The sequence below is a fragment of the Alligator sinensis genome, unplaced genomic scaffold (genome assembly GCF_000455745.1).
Source record: "Alligator sinensis unplaced genomic scaffold, ASM45574v1 scaffold131_1, whole genome shotgun sequence".
NCBI classification, from domain to species: domain Eukaryota; kingdom Metazoa; phylum Chordata; order Crocodylia; family Alligatoridae; genus Alligator; species Alligator sinensis.
In genome coordinates this window covers 3589929-3605916 of record NW_005841830.1, presented here as the reverse complement: position 1 = coordinate 3605916, position 15988 = coordinate 3589929, and the positions used below count along the sequence as shown (strand labels likewise).

General features: G+C 42.9%; 1 protein-coding gene across 2 annotated transcripts in view; it reads right to left on the bottom strand.

Annotated features, from left to right (window-relative positions):
* The window catches only part of FBXO11 (F-box protein 11), a 71275-nt gene extending 67250 nt beyond the window's left edge, over positions 1–4025 (bottom strand). For both annotated transcript variants that reach the window (XM_006014724.2, XM_006014725.2), the window contains exon 1: positions 3948–4025. The gene's annotated coding sequence lies outside the window, so the exon portion shown is untranslated. The remainder of the gene's footprint in view (positions 1–3947) is intronic.
* Positions 4026–15988: the final 11963 nt, after the last annotated feature.

Genomic DNA, 15988 nt, shown 5'->3' with positions numbered 1-15988 from the left:
GGGGGGGGTTTAACCAGCCATCCACCTTATGGGGGACTACAACTTTCCTCTCCATCTGTATATTATCTTTACCTTAACCCTTCAGAGAACTTCTGCCTTGCAACATGCTTTAAGTGTCAGAATGACTCCTCATACAAAGGACTAAAAGACGAGCCGAGCTGAAAACCTCTTCACTGAAAATAATGTAAATTAACTCTGTTAAAACTAGGTAGAAACGGTCAACGTCAGTATTTCATCTAATCTTAACTGCTATGGCAGAGGTGCTCAACCACTGGCCTACAGGCCAAATCTGGCCTGTGGCCCTGTGTCATCAAGCCTGCGGAGCTCTCCACTAGTCTGCTCCCCTACCAACAGATTTCCATCTTCATAGGAAGCCCCAGGCCTTGCACACTGGATTCAGTGCCCAATCCAGGCACATGGGCCAGGCAGGGGCAGCACCACCTGAATTCAATCCAAGGGCACTGGGGCAGAAAGGGGCAGTGCCAGGCCCCTAGTGACCAATCCTAGTAGGAAGGGGTGACACAGAGTCCCCTAGGACCAATACCAGTGGAGGGGGAGGGCAGGACAGGGTGGCTTTTTGGCCCCTGGGGACAATCCCTCCATACTGGTTAGGAGGGGGCAGTGCCAGGCCCAAGGGTTTGCTCCCAGAGCATGGGGCAGTGCCACGCCCCGGAATCTAGTCCTGACACATGGAGCTCAAATTAGACCATGAACCAGCTCCATCCCTCTCATCTGGCCTACAGGGCCAAGAGGTTAAGCACCACTGTATTACACTATGACAAGGGTTTTCAACCTTTTTAATAAGTGTACCCCTGGCAGCCCCCTTTTTAGTAAGTGTACCCCCCCCTGGGGAGGAGCAACAAGCAGCCAGACGCTGAGCAGGGGGAGAGGGGATGGCAAGCAGCCAGACATAGAACAGGGCAAGCAGCGGTAGCGCAGTGTCTGTGTGGCCCTGATCTCGTCCTGCCCTGGCCCTGCTCCTGTGAGGCAGTGGCATGGGGTGGCATCACTCCATCTCCACTGGCCCCCACATACCCGCTGCGGCCTTTCAAAGTACGCCCAGGGGTATGCATACTCCTGGTTAACAACCCCTGCACTATGAAAAGAGGACGTCTCCAAGGTAGCCAGGAATCAAACTACTTACATTTTTATAGGTTAGAGATAACTTTTGACTTTACCCCTAAGAACAGAATAGAAGCAAGCCAACACAGCAGTGAAAGTTTAAAATGTTCCCTGTGAGATCTTATTTGGTAAATCAGACGACACATTCTGCATGAGTTAGAGTTAAATGGTCTTCATGATATTTACCCAAATACATAAAGCCACTACACTGGAAGCTGTGAAAAAGTGGCTAACTGACAAGATCTGTAGTATAAGGCACATCAGCACATCCCTGACACAAGGCAGCTGAAAAGAAAAACAGAATTAGCTGCTGCTATCTGGACATAATTGAATTTTACAAGATTTCAGGTTATGCGCACAAATTACAGAAGCCTCAAACTCTTAAAAAATACAAGTGCACAGATGGTCTCTGCAACATCCTCTGCCTATTCTCCCAAATCAGGAGCTGCTAACCTGAGGCATGGGTGCTATAAGCAACATGAGAAGTCTGCACACAACATATAGCAGATGAGAGAAGGGACAAGTAGCAGTGGCAGATAGTTCCGGGAGCAGAAGGCAGAGTATCAGATTGGGCAGTAGGGGATTGGAGTGACACTCAGGGAAGGTGAGGGGCTAAAAGTTTGGCCCCCCTCAGCCCTAAACTATCATTAATACGTGGCCTCCCTTACCTTACTTTTTGAGGCCAAATCCAAGATGCAACATGCAAACAACTTCGAATTTTCCAATAATAAAATTACGGCAGATAAGTAACAGATCATTCTATTACTGAACCCCTTGGGGTCTGCTGTCTCTAGTGTATTGAGGGAAAGGAGGCTTCAAAAATATAAAAAGTGCTAATCCTAGACTGCTTAAGTAATAGATTTGTATTCATTTGTTCACTTAATAAAATTAACAGTTTAGTTTTCAAAAAAACAAAAACAAAACAAAACTGGGGAATCTAAAATGCACTGATTAGTTTCATTCGTTTAATGCTTCGGTTTAGGACAAAAACAGAACAAAACCAAAATAGAAAAGCCACACATTCCCATTATCCAGCCTGACAACTTTCTTTACATGTTCCATCGAATACGCTTTGTAATAAATTTGAGTCTGCACTAGGTGTATTTATTCTTAACTGTAAGTCAGCTTGCGTGTTTGTAGAGTCAACCTCATCCCACCACTACTTGATTTTGAAACCTTTCTAGGTCAAGCATACCAAAGCAGTCCCAAGAGCCAAGAACATTTGAAGAAAAGAAAACAAAAATAAAAAGTTTTAGCTGCCTAGGCTTGGTCTGAAGTACAAAATTTTGACAGAACAACTCGGTTGGCAAGAAGTGTAAAAAGATCAGACCCTACAGCCAACACTGCTCTAAGCTAACAGAAGAGGGCTGCTGTTGATCTGACTTCAATATTAATGTCAAGATCTAATGAAGTCAGAAGGAAAAAAAAAAAAAAAACACCCTAAAGAAACAAACCAAGCAAGAAACACTTAAAATAATCCCTTATTGCCAAATGAAATGTGTTGAAAATGAAAATCAACTACCTCTCCCCCAGCTCTTTAGGACTCTGGATGAAAATGCCCATTTACCCACCTGGTGAAACCCAAGCACAACTTGGCTAAGAGCTGCTAATACAAAATATAAAGAATATCTATATTACAGGCCTAATAAGTAATACTAACTCAAAATGGAGGGGATTTTTTAAATTGGCAATTTATGAACAAAGAAAATGTTAAATATTATTCTGTATTCCATATCTTTAACTGTGCTAGGTTGTAGTCCTATATATAATTTCATAATGTATGTACACACTTTGAATATATAGTTAGACACAATTTTAATGCCTGTTTTACATTATCGATTTAGATCACCAAGACTAAAAAGACACAGACTTGTTTTCAACTTGCCTACGACACATAACTGATGGTAACATTACAACAGATAAGTAATACACCATTTTTATTTTTTTTTTTATACTGTAGGAAAAAAAAAAACAAAAACAAAAACACAGAAACACCACCTTCCTTCGCTTCAACACTTGGTTTCTACATGTTTGGATACATCAGAAAATTTTTTTTTTTTAAATGCAGAAAGTATGCATCAGGAAATGCAAATATCTACTAAAAAGAAAGGCACAGGTGCTTGGTTACATTCCTTCAGTTTTGTGTCTATGCTATTTATTTCTACTCCTTTGAAATAAAACTTGTATAATTTTCATAAAACACACAACAGACTTACCAGCCCAATGCTGTTCTCCAAGCTTCCAGGCTGGCCTATGCATGCTGCAGCTGTGCACATGACATTTATTATCAACATTATTGGCCACATCAGCCAAAAAAAGCCAACTGCCAATCAACGTCAATTTTCCTTTTATTTGGTGCAGATACAATAAGGACTGATGTGCACCTCTATATGTAAAACTTATTAAAAATTTGGCAGATTTTTAAACAGTTTACAGTTTGCTATAAAACTGTCCTCAATAAATCTAATATAATGGTTTGCAGCCTTTTTTCATTTGTGGACCTCTAAAAACCTTTGAATGGAGGTGTGGATGCCTTTGAATTATAAGTGTGAATTGTAAAAGTCACACACTTTCAATTGATCACAGTCTCTTTTGCGGATCTCTTAAATGTAAGTCTGTGGACTCCGAGGTGAGCAGATCACAGGTTTAAAACAACAGATCAAGTGCGAAATTCATGGTAGCTACCGAGGAGTCCTATGTGTCAGGTACTTTTTCTACTTGCGGGGGGGGGGAGGGGGGGGGGGGGGGGGGGGGGAGGAGGAAATGGGAGGGATCAGAAGGGTCTTCAGGTTCTAGTTCCATGCATGTGTGCACTTATCAGATACCTTAGACAAACTCTGATTTCATCTAGATATTTCTTCCTGGTTTCCATGGTTGTCAAGTATGCAGCATGAACCACCCCCATTCATCTAAAAAAGTTTGAAACAGTAAATGATGACAATTTAACTGTCACTATCATTAACTATTTTTTATTGCTGACAATTTCAGCAGAACTCTAGCTTAAATTTATTTCACACCTTTGCAAGATTACTGGTTTCAGAAGATCTAGTTCTTAACCTGATTTGGTCCTTACTATACCCCTCCCCCCACCCCACACACACACACACAGAGCCAGCTGTCCTCCATCTGCCTACCAAATTCCAGATTCTCAATAATTTCCAATTCATTTAAACACTGTCAGTACAAAAATTAAAACCTGAAAATGGGGGGGTCAAATTAAACTGTATAATTAAGATAAAAATTATACTAATTGCCAAAAGTTCATGTAGACTTTCACATCTGTTGTAGAGCAAGCAGCTACAGAGTCCAAGAACTTTTTGATTTAAATTTACTGGCATGTGTATGGAGGACTACCTTCCAGTTTTTTTAGTAGTAAGTAGTGATGTTGTATTGCTGTTTTTATAATAGAATGACTCTCTTAACCAGGAAATTGGATTTTGTGATGCAGCAACTCCTTGTTTTCACTTCACAATACATTCTTCCCAGCTGTAGATGGAACCAAAGTGTGTGGGTGATACAAACTTAGCTGGTTAATAGTAGATGAGTAATGGATGACAAAAGAGGAACTGGTTTAAACGTTTAACTGTTCATCCCCAGACATCATAAATGTTGAACACCTTTAACTTCTCTAATATACTGAAAAAAATATTTAAAATTTTAGATTAAGAAACCAGTTCAACATGGATGAGGATTACTTTTCCCCTCACCTTTATAACCATCTCATCCCACAATCTTCTATCCTTTCTTCATATTGCTCCAGGTACTCCTGGATTTCATATTTCCAGGTCTCTGGACCCCACACTTCCACAGTCCCCTGTTCAAGATTCCACTGAAGACTCACCTGCACCCCTAGCCCATTCCAAGATGAGGATGAACTGTTCTATGCTGAACAGAATGGATAAAAAAAGTTCACATTTTTTAAAACAATTAAAAAAAAAAAAACCTTCCAAAAAACAAACCCCCCCCCAAAAAAAAAAAAAAAAAAAAAAAAAAAATCAGACTTTTTAAAATGTATCCATACTCTTTCATTTTTTTTTTTGTTAAGATGACTTAAAAAATAAACCTGTATAAGAGATACTTTTTAATTTAAGATGTGTTAAAAGCTCAAAGATACCATCATGGAATAGGGATTATAATGTCTAATTATATAGTATTTGAGACAATATATTCATGTAACCTTTTTAGAAAAGTTTTATAAATAGGTCACAACAGGCCATGGACTATATTCTAGGCTTTATACATAATCTTATGGGGTTCCCAGAGGTTCTTCTATAGATGAGTAAAGATTAAAGAAAGCCACTCTACCCAGAGGGACACAGTGCTCAGTCTAGAAGATCCCATTAAGCATCTCTGTGATGCGTAATGTCAGTTCTCAAACTACAGAGCTGTTAGCTGTAGCTGTGTTGGTCTAAGGACATAGGCAGGCAAGGTTCTTTGGGTAGACGTAACATCTTTTATTAGACCAACTAAATAGTTGAGGAAAAGTTATTTGCAAGCTTTCGGGCACAAACACCCTTTTTCAGGCATAGGTAACACCAACAGAATCTCCCTATGCCTGAAAAAGGGTGTTTGTGCCCGAAACCTTGCAAAAGAAGTTTTATGCAACTATTTAGTTGGTCTAATAAAAAATACTGCATCTATCCAAAGAACCCTGCCTGCCAGTTCTCAAACTGGATTTGGGTCTTCAGAGATAACATCCTACAAGCAGTATCTGGAGATGAAAGAGAACAGACCTGATTATTCTCCCATTACCTCTGTTGTCTCTCTGCAAGTTTGTGTACACAGTCAAGCCCTTCCCTTTCTCTGAAAGTGTGAAGTTTCAAGAAGTTAAATGAATAAAGGATATATCACACAAGAATGACCTTTTTTGTAAAAAAAACAATAATTAAAATTGAGGCTTCTTGACCAGCTATTTAAATCCACTCTGATGCGGAGATCAGGCCCACAGAGATTTTATTTGACCCATCAAACATGCCAAAAAACATTTAATCGCAGAAGTTTATAAACCTCACTTAGTAAATTTGAGCAAGAAGAGCCAGCCAGTCACAGAATATCTAACAACTGCCACCTCCAGCCTGTCTTAGGACCAAGCTGTGTTAGTTCGGCCAGCAGTTAGTGAAAGATTGCCAAACCTTATCTTATGTCATTCATTGTGCATAGCTTCTGGACTCCGCATTTCCCTCCCCCCCCCCCACACAAAGCTCTTAAGATCTGGAGTAAGAATCAACAATAGATGCATTTGTATTTATAAAAAACAAAACAAAACCAGAACACTATCACTCATCTATACACCCATGCAAATGTGAATACAGTTCAACCTGTATCTACTGATAACAAAAAGGGAGGAGAGGGAAGGTTAAACCAAAACAATAAACAAGCTACAAACAAACAAACAAACCAACCAACACATCCTTTCCCATATACGGAGGCAGCCAAGTATGCACAGTTTCTTCCTCTCTGTTCAGATACAGAGTCTAGCCTGGATAACTCCTCTACACCACCTCATCTAATCTAGCAACAAAATGAAAAATCTTTAAAATTTGTATTTTTTCCTTGCTATATACAAAATAGCTATATATAAAACGGTCAGTTTCCTCAGTTTTCCTTAGTTTCCAATCTGATTGCAGAATATTTCCGCTTTTCCGCAAGGCCTCTCCCTCTGACCTCCTGTTATCTTCTGATAAAGATTCCCCCCTGCAATAATCCACAGTCTCGCTCCTTTCCAATTAAAAATATAGAATTTTGTAGGCCACGCCATTACGAAGATGTAAAAGGAAGGCAAAATTAACCCAATTAATTAAATTAATGAAAACATTTTCAGGTCAGTCAACAGGAAAAGCATTTAAAAAACTTTATCAAACTCCTTTTTTGACTATTTTCTCCAAAAGTCTCCCAGAAAAATTAGGTTCAGCATGACATGCCCCAGTCTCTCCCAACTCCTTTGCAATTTGGTTGCGTCCTTCTGTCCATTTGCTTCTGTTAAGAGGTCTCTGGAAGTCAGGGTGGGGCAATTTACATTACCAAGTCCAAAACTTCCATCTTAATAAACAATTTTAAATATTCTATTTGTACTGGATTTATTTTCCACAGCCAGATGCACTTATTGCTTTGATATAAATTATTATTAGATATAGTTTTTAAAACCAAGTACAGCATTTACACTAAATTTGATACATCTTTTTGCTATTTGCAAGATAAACTCTAACTAGTGCACTCCACTTATAGAAAATACTGAAACTAAGTATTAGAAGCCTTAAAAAATGACAAACTAATCAATTTGAGGCAGTTTATATCATGGGGCTACTAGCACTGTGTACTTAATGTAAAATACTTATGCCAAGTTTGGATAAATGCATACTTTGTGCGACTGCACAACCTTATTTTAGTACCAAGGAATGTATATGTACATATAATATATTCCATTTATTTAAGCAACTGTTTAGTTTAAATCTTTTAGATACTAAGAAGTAGAATAAACTAATCTCAAAAATGTTAAGTTTTATATTATTTACTACCTTGTTAAGTTTTGCTTATGATTTGTTGGGAGGTAACTGAAATTTTAAATTTAAAACTACAAAACAACCAAATTCTACTTTTGTTAACCGAGACCACCTTAAGTTTTTTTTAGATTCACAAACTTCTCCACAAGTTTGAACACAGAATAAAGCATACCTCAGAGAGGGAGAAGCTAAAAAGAAGGAGTACAAGCCTACCCAGTGACATGGGTGGAAGTAGAAGCTTAGACAATAGCATCTCCTAGGGGTCAGGTCTCAATGCCTATAACAATTTAGCCAGCCTCTAGTATCCAACAAAACAGTCCATGGATTCCTCAAGGGATCAGGTGTTTAACATGGTACATCATCTGACTTTGGAGGTCACAGCAGATTCCCTCCCCACCATTATTTCTTCTTTATACAGAAAAAAAAAAAGAAAATGAAATTCAAAAGTACTCCATAGAGGCTCAAGTATTTCAGCATACATGTTTTGATTTGGGTTTGTTTGGGGTTTTTTTTTTTTTAAGATTTATTATAAAAAAAGTTTAGGCCATATATTTTATATTTATGATATTTCATTTTAAACAGGTTTATTTCTTTTTTTTTTTTTAAGGAAAAGAATGCAATATAAATTAAAAATTCTATTTTTTAAAAAACAAATCAATTTTTATCAATCATAAGGAGTCCAAGATTAAAAAAAAAAAAAAGGAGAGTGAGATAAACACACACTTCTTTGCACATGGCTGGTCACAGATTGCTTGTTTCTGTCTGTGGGTTGCTTGAATACAAATTGAACAGTAGGAAGTAACAGCCCTCACTAAACTAACTGAAGTTTTTAAATAAGGAAAAAAAAAAAAAGGGAAAAAAAAAAAAAAAAAAGAAACAAAAATTGGGGGGGGGGGGGGGGGAGTAAGATGGCTGCAGGAGGAGCAGCATGCACATATACCTGTAGAAGTCAAATCCCCATTTTCACCAAAAAAAGGGGTGACCAATAATCCTATTTAAAGAAAATTACTAGGCAAGTAATTCTCTTTCTTTAGAGAACTTCTATATACAGAAGCTTTTTTTTTTTTTTTTTTTCTTTTTGGAGAGGAAATACCCCAAAGAATGTCCCAAATAAAACAAATAAAGGAGGCAGAACTCAAACAATTTGGGGTCCCTGCAGCTTTGGAAGTTCCCCAGTTCAAAGAATTACAGATGTTTACTCAACATACTGCTCTACAGGAATAAGGCACACTAGAGCGCTAAAGAGCCAATCATGAGCATTAAAACAAATACTGTAACTGTTATAATGGGCTGGAGAGAAAGGCAGCTAGGCGTGATGCCACATCACTCACTCCTGTGTGCCACTGGCTCTAAAACCAGGTACACTGTAACCATACCAGCCCCATGAACCATTAGATTTGGGAGGATCTCCCATTTAACTTGATAGCACTTATACTATCCTAAAGGTCTCTAGCCCCTACCCCACAGCTGATGATCCACAACTGAGGTTCCTATACAACGGCTGGGCAGAGCTAAGGTTAGTTTTCCTTTTGAGAGCACGAAACGAGAGGAAAAGAAGAAAGGAGCTGGAAAAAAGAATTAGTAAGTTAGGTGGACGAATATTTTCTCAACATTCTAAAACCTCTCCTAGGGAGACTGCATCTTAAGTGACATCAAAATAGGTAGCTCAGATTTCAACAGAATTAGCCAACAGACATGCTGTCATGGATATTTCAGAAAGCCTATGCCTTGCTTAGTACCATGCAGCAGTGTATACTCTTCCTATAAGCCATACTTAAAACACACTGGGCACCTACTGACCATAAAATGAAGCAACTGCCATGCAAACGTCTCAATACCAACAGCATTTATCAAAGTAGTACTAAAAATAAAGGACAAAAAAATGGTGCAACTTATGGAAAACAAGACTTCCTGCAACTAATTTACATTACAGAAACATCCCAAGGTCTGTCAGATTCACTGTGTTGGGGCATTATACATAGATCTAGAGACAGCCCTAGCCCTAAATCAGGGGTAGGCAATGTTTTTTGGCGGGAGCACCAAAAAAACCCACAATGCTTACCTTGGAAGGTGCCAGAGTGCTGGCATGCCAGAAAAACAAAATGAGGGCAGGGGATACATGGCAGGATGCCCTGCTCATGACCCTTGCCTCCCACCCAAAGCCCTTGCCTCCCAACCCTGCTGCCCCTTGCCCCCCAGCCCGGGCTCTGTGGCCGTCAGCAGCTACCCAGAACCTGGGCCAGCTGCAAACATCTGCTGCCTCCCCACCCCGACCCCGGCTCCAGCTGCCTCCCAGTCCCACACCTGGTCTTGGGCTTCGGGGAGGAAGTACGTACCAGCAGTGATCCCCAATGTGCTGCCCTCACCGCTTCTGCAGAGCAGCGTTGGAACCTGGCATGGCATCGCACAGCAGGGGGCGCAGAAAGCTGCCTGATCCCTGCTGCCCTGCCACACTTCCCCTGCAAGCAGGGGCAGCAGCAAGGGGCACAACACTGCATGTTGCCCATGATGCTCCCATGCACACAGGGGAAGTGTGGCAGGGAAGCAGGGAGCTGGGATCAGGCAGCTTTCTGCGCCCCCTGCTGTGCCCTGCCATGCCAAATTCCAACGCTGCTCTGCAGAAGCGCTGAGGGCAGCACAGTACTTCCTCCCTAGAGCCCAGGGCCGGGTCTGGGGCTGGGAGGCAGCTGGTGCACGGGCCGGCTGCAGCCAGAAGGCTGCAAACAGCTGCTGCCCTCCCACCCCCAGCCCCAGAAAGGCAGCAGGTGCCGGCACTGCACCTGTTGGGACCAGGGCCAGAGCTAGGGAGGCAGAAGCTGCTTGTAGCCACCCGGCTGCAGCCAGCCCCAGCTCTGGGTAGCTGCTGATAGCCACAGAGCCCGGGCTGCTTCCTGCTGGGCTTGCAGCGTCCCAGCTGCCTGCTGGGAGCAGCCCGGGCTCCCAGCTGGCAGCAGCTACCCAGAGCTGGGGCCGGCTGCAGCTGGGAGGCTACAAACAGCTGCTGCCTCCCCAGCCCCAATGCATGCCAAGGAAAATGGCCTCACGTGCCATGCTCGGCATGTGCGCCAGGAGTTGCCAACCCCTGCCCTAGATAGTTTACAATATTGAAAAGTGCGTGATGTCTTAGCAACACTGTTAACAGCATTGCTAGTACTAGTGCATATTCTGGAAAGATGTAATATTATTAGATGTAGACAAAGTCAATTTATTAAACAGTATTACAAAAAAATCTCTATGGATCAAATCAAATTTTGCCAGCAAGAAGTCCAATACACAGCAACGGGAACAGTTTTGAAATTACCATTAAGACTTTGTGTTTATTGAAATTATCAGTATTGTAAAAAAATCTGTAATTAAAGGAATTGCTTTGTCTTTTATAAACCAGAGGAGATTTCAATTTAAGCTGATTTTCCTATACTTTATACTGCACCCCCATCCACATTCTCATCTGCAAGAGTCAGTTTCACAGATTCACCATTCTGGTCCAAAAGAATATGAAGAGCACTCTTTACAGCTATATTTCTTAAATCTACAATCCAGAATCAGAGGTGTAGATTTTGCTGACCAATACAGTAACACTTTATGAGATCAAGAAGAATGACCTGATTAGAATATTATTACTAGGCCAGAAGGTTTCCAGATAAATCAGGTCCATCCCCACCATCCCCAAAGAGGAGCAGAAAATTGTTCTGCTTGTTTGTTTGCTGGCTTTAAACAAAAGAAAAATAAAAAAATAAAACAATGCACAACATTAGAGATTAGATATGAAGATAGCATAGAGAACTAATTATTTGGGGGAGAAAAACCTAAATCTCCTCCTCAAGGGAGGAAAAAGCTCTCAAAATTCCAAGTCATAAAAATACACCCCTCCCCCCCCAAAAAACTTCCTGCTCCCACCATTACATCTGTCAGGCTTCTTTTATCTATAAAAATAACAAGCAAAGAAAATCACCATGGATCTAAAGGCAAAGGGGGGGGGGGGTTACTCTTCTAGGCTCTGTACACAAACCAAGCCCAACATACCACTTGCACTGGATTCTGCAAATGTTCAATCTGACTACACTACCACAGCTAGGCTTCTCAGCTTCTCTCTTTCAAAGTGTGGATGTTCTCAGTCTCGTCTCCTATTTGGAGAGACCCAGAAGTTAGAGCACACTTCCTTGATTTGTTTCTCTCTCCCAATTTACAAAGTCTAGAGTTTAGGTTGGGGGTGGGGAGATGGGGGAGGCTCTCTCTCACAAGTTAACACCCTATTACCAGACCAAATGAACTCTTTTCTTAGCTTCTTAATTAGTTCATTGGTGATCAAAGCACTTGATACTGGTATCTTTGAACAAAAGGTGTTACTGTGCCCCTGGTATAAAAGAAAGGAGACAGTTCACCTCTTTCTGTTGCTGGTTTCAGGCCTTCTGTAAAAAAAGCTCAGGGATACACCATTACTGGTTCACATTTTCAAGACTCTGCAACAGGAAAGGTTAGAGAACTGGCTTCCTTACATAAAGGCTTAGATTTTAGAACACACGATACATCGATCTAAAAAAATACTGCATCTACTAGAAGAGTCCCTGCAGTCTATATCAATTCAAATAACCATATATTCAACCTTCTACATCTGCACCCTAAATGAGTCAATTTGCCAGCTGTGAAAGTGCACAAAATACTTCTCTATATTACATGTCTTTAAAGCTAATGAGCATATTTTAGTTTATGCAGACTACCTGATCCAATTTTTCTAATCTTTCTGAAACCTATTTTCCATTAGAATTTGTAGCCACTGTCTGTTTACAACCTCCTTTACTGAGTGATCCTAGCAGAATTTCACCTGCTTTTTATTTTCCAGTCTCCCAGGCACATCTGGAATCTTCTTAATTATTCCACTGTTATTATTTATATTGGTGTGGTATCGATACCCAAAATGGGCTAACACTGTCCATATAAAAAAAGATGACAATTCCTGCCCTAAAGCCCTGCAGATGAGGTTAATGAGGAGATATAACAGATGGCCAAAATAGAGGGAAGAGGGGTGAGGACACAAAGTAGACATAATATCTATGGGTAAATAATGTTATGTTGTAGGGCCTAGTTATGTTAACACTGGGTAGCCAGAATTTCTCTGCCCATACTATCCTATCTACAAGCTACAAGGCAGGGTGTTCATAATCCAGCTCAGTACTTCAGGTTGGATAAGGGAACTGAGAGAACCACTACTGTTCTGCCACTTATGACCCAACAAAGCAGCACAGACATTTTTACTGAACACTCCAATCCCACGCGCAAGAAGCATTTAGTGCCTTCAGGGGAATCCACATTGACAAACGCTCAAAAAAACCCCAAAGTACTTCATCAGTGTAGACCAGTGGTCTCCAACCTTTTTATAGTGAAGCTCACCTTTTGGAAGTAAAGGGCACCCCCACACACACGCACCTGGGCAGCAGAGTGCCCCAGACCCGGCTGCGGCCCAACACCACGAGTCCCTACTGCTGAGCTGAGCCAAGCCACACCGCATGTGGCCAGTTGCAGCAGGGCTTGAGGCGCAGCACCAGCTGCCTCTGCCCCTGCAGAGATGGGGAGGAAGTGTCCCCTGCCCTGGAGGAGCCCCCCAGGCTCCAATCCTCCCACCACCCAATGGGGCTGGGGCCCTACTTACCTTTCCCTGCTCCTGGCTGAGCTCCTGGTCAGTCGCTCACCACCAGGGCCTGGATCTGGACCCCGTGCCTTCCCTGCCCCACTGATTGATCTGCTGGGGCTGGGGGCAGCGGATGTGCACGTGCCCAGCTGTCCCCCGCAGCCCAGGATTGACCTAAAGAAGCTCCGGGATCAACCAGTCAATCGTGAGCCCCAGGTTGCTGACCATTGATGTAGACTCTGTTCACATTTCAAAAGTCACACTTCCCAGCTATGAGCACTAAAAACGCTATTTTACAGAATCTGAATTGAAATGTGCCAAGACAATCAAACACACCAAAATCTAGGCCAGTGGTTTGTAACCATGGTGCTTTGAGGTCCACAGTACCATGGTCCATGACACACAGCCTCTGTGAAAGGAAGCAAGTGCTAGCACCTTTACACACCTGGGACCCTGCACCTACCCGTGTCCCAGCAGTACTCCCCAAAGCCCCTCCTCCCACTAAGTCTGGGAATACAGGAGAACAAGCTGTCCTGAGAAGTGTAGACCCCACCCCCTGGAAATCTCCGAGTGGCATACTTTGCTAAAAGCAGGTGAGCACAGAAGAATGGGACTATGGCAGGGGCCAGGCTATTTCGGTTAAGCTATTTCTCTCACTCCTCCCATGCTCTTGGAGCTGATAGGAAGAGCTGCAGGGAATGGGTCCAGTATGCAAGTCCATGGAGTAAGGCTCTTGCCCACGGTGCCCTCACCTGGCAGCAGCCTTTACACCAGTAGTCAGTCATTTCCTTCTGCTCCCCACAGGGACAGCTGCCTCCTTCAGGGGTCTAGTGACCCACCAACAGGTTCCTCAATCTGCTCCACCACGCAGCTCTTGACACCAAGCACTATGCACCAACCCCTGCCACACACTCAGGAGACCTCTGCCTGTTACTGCCACCCCATGAGATCCTTTTAAGAGTGCTACAAATGCAAGAAGGTAAGCATTGCAAGAAATGAATCTTGAAATATAGTACCAATACATTCTGAGAAGTAATCAAGGAAAGTCATGAGTCTTTAAAAAGACTGAGAATCACCAATCTAGTCCAATGCCTAGAGTTTTCACCAAGCAGTATTATGTACTATTGAGTATACACACCTCCCACCCCCAAAACCATGGGTGCATGCGCACGCACAGACACAAAATTAATCTTTTGTACTCGTTGGCAAAGAAACAGCCTAAGAATATTTCTTCATTTCGGTATTTTCTAATAAGAATGCACTCTGGTCTCTCTTTATGCAGACTGTCTTATATGCGATGACCTTATTTATACCAGAAATTCGCTTTGTGCAAGAAAAATCCGATCTTATGCGAAGCCAGCTGGCAATGAGCTCCCTGCAGGCTGGAACTGCCAGCCTGCAGGGATCTGGGAGGAAGCAGAAGGAAGGCAGTGGGACAGGGGGCACCACGTGCATGTGCAACACATGCATGTGGCCCCAAGTAGCCTTGAGGGCAGCTCCAGCAGGTGGGGGGGGGGGAAGAAGGGATTGAGGCCGCTGTAGGGAGGGAGCTGGGCAGGGCTGGGGCTGTTGTCCAGCCAGGTGGTGCTTGGAGCCTGGGGCCACAGCATGCAGCTGCAGGGCCCCAGCGGGGAGCAGAACAGAGACTCCGATTGCTAATTGGGGGAGCTCCGGCTCCCCCGTACCACACACACTTCCAAGGGGAAGGGGCGGACACACCGGGGCAGTGGGCCCTGGCCTCGATCCTGGGCCCGGCTTGGCTCCTCTCCCTGCCTGGTCGCAGCACCCTGCACCCCACTGCCCTGGCCACGTGCCTCCTGTGGTACGGGGCTGTGCCCCTCAAAGAGCAGCAAGCACAGAAGGCGCGTCCCCAGGGCAGCGGAGAACGAGCAGCCACCATTCCCTGCTGCTCTGCTTTCCTGCCCTGGGTGCCTCTCCAGTCTGGCAGGTGCAACCTGGCACAGCTGGGCCTGCCAGGCTGCAGAGGCTCAGGGGCAGGGAAGCAGGGAACAGCAGGGCTGCGTGAAGAAGGTGCTCGTCCCAAGCTGCCTTAGCAATACACCCGCTGTGTGGGCCGCTGCTTGCAGCGTGGGGCAAGCACCTTCTCTACAGGACTCTGCTGTTTCCAGCTTCCCTCCCCTGGGTGCCTCTCCAGCCTTCCCCATGCTGCCCTGGCAACACCCCCGCGCATGCCACTGCTTGCAGTGCGGAGCTCACAGTTTCTCCACGCAGCAGTTATAATATTGTATGATTACTGCTTGAATTTGTCATGGTTTGGGGGGTAGTAGAGTGAGGCCAATGCATACCCCATTAATTACATGCAATAATGGATTCACTTTATGTGAGATTTTTTTTGGAACACAACCCTTGCATAAAGAGACCCGAGTGCACCTTTCTTTCTTTTTTGCCACCTTTACAATTCATGAAAGTTTAACATTGTGGGTACAGCTTTTGTCAGCCACTAGAGATTTAGGTTTAGAATAACTGTAATTCAATTTTGAAGCAGAATATTGTCATGTTTCTTAAAATAAGTTTTATTTCGAATAAGTTAGCCCTCCCCACAAAAATTTTTATTTTTTTCCCCCCAACAAAAAATGATACTACACAGGAAATTCCCTTAAAATAGTAACCTTAATTATGCACCAACCTCAGAACCCCAAAACTGAACTTGAAGGCTATCACAGAAATGTAATTCTCTTTCTTTCTTGCATATTATAATCTTTTATCTTTTACACAATAC